Raw genomic sequence first — 5,509 nt, 5'->3', positions numbered from 1 at the left:
GAAATAAATGGCATACTGCAATACCAATACTAATGAATCTTATCCACAATCTCTCCTGTCTGATCTTTTCAGGATTGTTTTTCTCTTTACATCACTGCAAAACAAGCAGTTTTCAGATGATCCCTTAAGTGTTATGCATCCGCTCTGTTTTTCCCCTCTTCCCTGTCATGATCATGTGTTTTTTGGGCTGACTGGCTGTTTGCTACTCCTACTCTGCTCTACTCTGCCCAGCAAATTAGGTGAGCAGCCACACCTGTCCCTCTCCTAATCACCTGTATTTGTTCCACCTGTGATCCTGCCTATATATACCTGCCTCCCACAGCCAGAATTTGAAAGCTTTTGTGTATGAGTAGCTGCCCAGTGGCTGTAGTTTTGCGGTGCCTGATTTATGGACCAGTGCTTGTTGGTCCATAAATTCCCTGTTTTACCTTGCCTTGATTTGTGTACATGACCTGAGCTGTTTCTGACCATGATTCCCACCCATCCCTTTGGGGGCTGTTGGCCTTCTTCTGTCTGCCTGCTCCATGTATGTCCCATGGAACAGAGATCCGTCTCACGGATCATTGTCTCCGGCCTATTCTGCACATCAGCCCCTGCTGTCTGCACAGCTTTCAGATCCTTTCCGGACATTACCTGCCTGCACCAGGGTTTTGCTTGTTTATTTTTTAATCAACACTTTAAAATGCACCATGTCTGGCTCGAATATTGGGTTCTCTGTAGCCAAGCTTTAAACTAACAAATGAAAACTGTTTTAATATTAGAGAGAAAAACAATTATAAATATTATATTTGAATATTATTTAAATGGAAGAATTATTCACCCATTTGGTCATCATTAGTTTATGGCAGTGAGTCAAATCACCAGAAGGAAACTAACTTTGAAGACTCCTAACCAACATTTCCGATGTGCCACGGGAAAACCATGAACAAGTCAACAGAACATAAAGTGATTTTTGTTTTATTGCAAAATTTGCTAGATGAAGTTACGAAGAAACCACTTAATGCTTTAAGTGACAGTGTGAGAGGTTTTAAAATGACAAACTTTCGGCCTGTTTTTACCTTAAATCCCAGCCGGCTGGAATCTGCACATAGAGGAGGGGGAACCTGCAGCACATTTGTATACTGTCTTTTGTTCTGTGTGTCGGTCAATAAGCTGTGCGCTTGAAAAAAAACACATGGCTACTTGTGCAGCTCCTTAACAGTGTTTTTGAAAAAAAAAATAGTGATTTGTGAAAGACGGATCAGGCTGAACAAATCCCCGCAATACCTGAACCGTGGCTGGGGCTTACAGCGCTTTGCTGTGGGGGTAAATGTTCACTAGGATCGATGCCAATGCAGGCGTCTCTTTAGACTCTGAATCAGACGAAATAGCGGCTGTATAACTTTAGAGCACATTCCTAGTTTCCAGCTCACATGTATCGAAGATCAGGACAATGAAGAAAGCTTTGGGCCTGTTGCAGAGGAGCAAGAATGCAAGATTCAATTATTTTTTTCAATATAACGACAATTCACAACATGTCATCTCAAGGGAGTTTAAAAAATCAAATTCAATCAAATCATACAGACATATTGGTCAAAAAGTTTCCTATCTAAGGAAACCCAGCAGATTGTATCGAGTCTTGATGTTTTGTGTGTACACCATTAATGTGTATGTGGAGAACATTCCTGGAACAATGCTGTATCCGCGTGATAGATCTTGGCAGATGTGCTCTTATTTCTTGGAAGTTCTTAGCTAAAAACAGGCTGATCAATTCAATTAAATAAAATTTTATTTATATAGTGCCAAATCATGAAACATGTCATCTCAAGTCGCTTACAAAATCAAGTTCAATCGTATTATACAGATTGGGTCAGATTATACAGATTGGTCAAAAATGTCCTATATAAGGAAACCAGTTGATTGCATCAAAGTCCAGAGTAATCTTACTGTTTGAGAGATCTTTGGACAAAACAGGAATGTAGTGTCAGAGGGTCACAGTCCAGATCTTTCTTCATGTTCTTCTTGCTAGAAAAAACCACATAAAAAAAAAAAACAATACCTGCAGGCCTTAAATATTTTCCCAACAAACGTCTAAATCCTGAAGGGAGCTCTAGCTGTTAAAGCAGGATTGATTTTGGTGATAACACTGATTGTAATCTTTTTGTTTGTGTGTTGTGTTGTGCCTATTTTGAAAAGGTGGATTGTAGGGACTGTGTATAGATGGATGACATCAGGCAGCAGCCATCCGAAGTGCTGACCTCCCGGCCGCCTGGACACATCCATGGACTCATGCGTGTACTACAGACTCAGCCTCTTGTTGTGTCTCTGCTCTGTCTTCTGTAACCCCAGTCGGTCGAGGCAGATAACCGTTCATACTGAGCCGGTTCTGCCGGAGGTTTTTCTTCCACTGTCACTTCATGCTTGCTCAGTATGAGGGATTGCAGCAAGCCATGTACAATGCAGATGACTCTTCCTGTGCTCTACGGTTCCCCAGGAGTGAATGCTGCTTGTCGGGACTTTGATGCAATCACTGGTTTCCTTATATAGGACATTTTTGACCAATCTGTATAATCTGACCCAATCTGTATAATATGATTGAACTTGATTTTGTAAAGTGCCTTGAGATGACATGTTTCATGAATTGGCGCTATATAAATAAAATTGAATTGAATTGAATTGAATTGAATGCCAGATGGAAAGGAGTGCCGAGATCGGGACGGACTCTTTTTGTTTTTGCCACGTGTCCATGGAATCATTTAAGTCAGGCGAATGAACTGTGATGACTAACCCTATTAACCTTGTTCAGTTACTCTATCTAAGAATAAATAAATTAATAAAGAAGAAATAAAATAAATAAAATAACATAAAAAATAATACAAAGACAATAAAACATTAGAAGATAAGGTTTTGCACAGGCGGCCATAAACATCATATTTTAACACTCCGTCTCAGTATGTCATGTTATGTTGTGTTATGTTTCTGTTCCTGAATGACTAGTGCTGGATCTCATTGCGAGTAGCAGGGCTGATTTCCAATAGATGCCGGTCGGCCATCTCTCTCTCTCTCTCTCTCTCTCTCTCTCTCTCTCTCTATCTCTCTCTCTCTCTCTCTCTCTCTCTCTCTCTCTCTCTCTCTCTCTCTCCTCTCTCTCTCTCTCTATTATTGGAAGTATGTTATTGATTGTAATCTGTATTTTTCACATGCCATTTTTGATCAGCACATATGTGGTAACCTTACTTACATTAGTCTGTTAGCCATGATTTTGCTATGGTTTTATTACATTGGTTATTGTTTTATCACAGCTAAGCTTGATTAGTGTGAAGACACTGTTAGTGCTAATTCAACATTATGCTGCTATGTTTTGTCTTTACACCATGTGTAGTCTACATACTTCAGTATATAGAGGTTTCTTTAGGAATGTTTATGCTTTAACATTACAAGGGAGGATATGCAGATTTAGACTTGTTGGGAAAATATTTAAGGACTGTTTTGTGGTTTGCTTAGCAAGAGGAACATGAGAAAGATCTGGACTGTGACCCTCTGACACTACATTCCTGTTTTTGTCCAAAGATCTCTCAAACAGTAAGATTAATCGGCCTGTTCTTTTGTTTTTAGCTAAGAACATCCCAGAAATAAGAGCACATCTGCCAAGATCTATCACACGCATACAGCATTGTTCCAAGAATGTTCTCCACATACACAACATGGTGTACACACAAATGTCTATCGAAGCGCGCGCACACACATACTCGGCTTATAAAAAGGGTGTCCGGATGCATATGGTTAGAACTTTGCTGTGGCATCGATGATGGACGTATAACTTTGAAATAAAGTTCTCCTGTTGGCAAACAGAGAAGCTGGAATTTTGTCCCCCGAGTCTTCTTCCTTTATTTTAAGGTTCAATAAGTTAAATATCTCCCACAAATGCTGTGGGAGATTAAAGGAGAATTGTGCACTTGGTACACAGTGCTGCGCCGCAAACTTTCTCCAGAGCTCATGCAAAACACATGATGGATTCTTGGATGGAGAGCAGACGTATAAAATTTGCAGGACACCGCTCGGAGTTTGACACCCCTGTCCTAAGCTGTCAGTTAGCGCATCCTCTTGCAGCTTTCGACATGAAACTGAATGCCTATTCAATCAAAAAGACTGAACAAGTTTAACTTTCATGGGAGATGGGCGAGGAGGACACGTCTCAAACATGAAGGCCAGAGAATGGTGTGCTCGAACATTCATTGAGGAAGACCAAGGGGAATGGAACAATGTTCTTTGGACTGATAAGTCTGCAACAAAATTGCCAAAACCAGAACAAAGAAAGTTTGAACAAATTTGACATTCCAGGTAGAACCTCATACCCACAATCAAGCATTGAGCTGAAGTGGAAGTTTAGGGTGCTTTGCTGCATCAGGATTGGGCCAGTTCAAGATGACAGAATCCACTATTAACCTGAAAGCACACCTGAACCCTGCAAAATCTAATAATGTTCTAACACATACTGGTAAATCATCCAAGGACTGGCTAAAAACAGAGAACTGGAAGTGCTGGGCAGAGCCAAAGGCCCGTCAGATACTGTGTTGTGACTTGAAACAGCCTGAACATGCCAGCAACTCCTTAAACATCAAACCACTGTAAACGAGAAGCAGGAAAAACCTTCTTAAGCCGATGTGAAAGATAGGTAGATTGCTTGAAGACGTTATTTCGGCTAGAATGGGAAAAGACTAGCTTTTAGGGTATATGTGGTACTACATTACATAAATCAGTGTTATTTTTTCCTATTCATTAAACCACTTTACAAAGAAAAATAATAAAAACACTTGACATCTATAAATGTGTTACAATTTCCTTTTGAAGAGATCTGAATGAGGTGTCCTTATTCTTTATCAGTCTTCGCTTACAGTGATGAAACTGTAAAACTATGGGACGAATAATTTGCCCATCATTCAGATATTGATCCATCTATCACATATAAAGAAGATAAACGAGGAAGCACAGAACTTCTGTTCCTGTCACTTCCTACTTCTAGGTCATTTTACTGAGCTGGGAGCATTCCCGGGAAAAGTGGGCTGCTCTTACAGACTTTCTCTGTGCCTTTCATCTTTTTCTCACCCTCATCTTTCTTAGTAGGTGTTCGATTCTAAGTATTTGTAAATTGCCACTTGGGGCAACCTTCACTGCTGTCTGCTCATGAGGGAGGCGCGGTAAATTGGCTATCAAACTGGCGAAGCTGCTGCAGAGCCAATATGCACTGTGGTGTCTAAAAGGTCCCGAGATGAGAAAAGCCTCAGAGGACTACTCTAATATGTCAAAATGAAATTTTGAGCTCCAGAATATACATTGCAAAGTTTTTTTTTATTCTTCTTCTTTTTAAACATCTGTCTATCTCCATTAGGAGGCTCTCTTGGCAAACTGTGCTGTGAGTGATGAAGAACACTATGTCCAGCTAATCAGTCCCCCCGCAACCAGACATGTGAGACGGCAACATTTTTACTCATTTTATGCAGAACGAGTCCAAAGAAGGGCCAGACGCAGC

This window comes from Fundulus heteroclitus, chromosome 1 (assembly GCF_011125445.2).
Source record: "Fundulus heteroclitus isolate FHET01 chromosome 1, MU-UCD_Fhet_4.1, whole genome shotgun sequence".
NCBI classification, from domain to species: Eukaryota; Metazoa; Chordata; class Actinopteri; order Cyprinodontiformes; family Fundulidae; genus Fundulus; species Fundulus heteroclitus.
The sequence above is the reverse complement of the archived record's forward strand: the minus strand, read 5'-3'. Positions refer to the sequence as shown.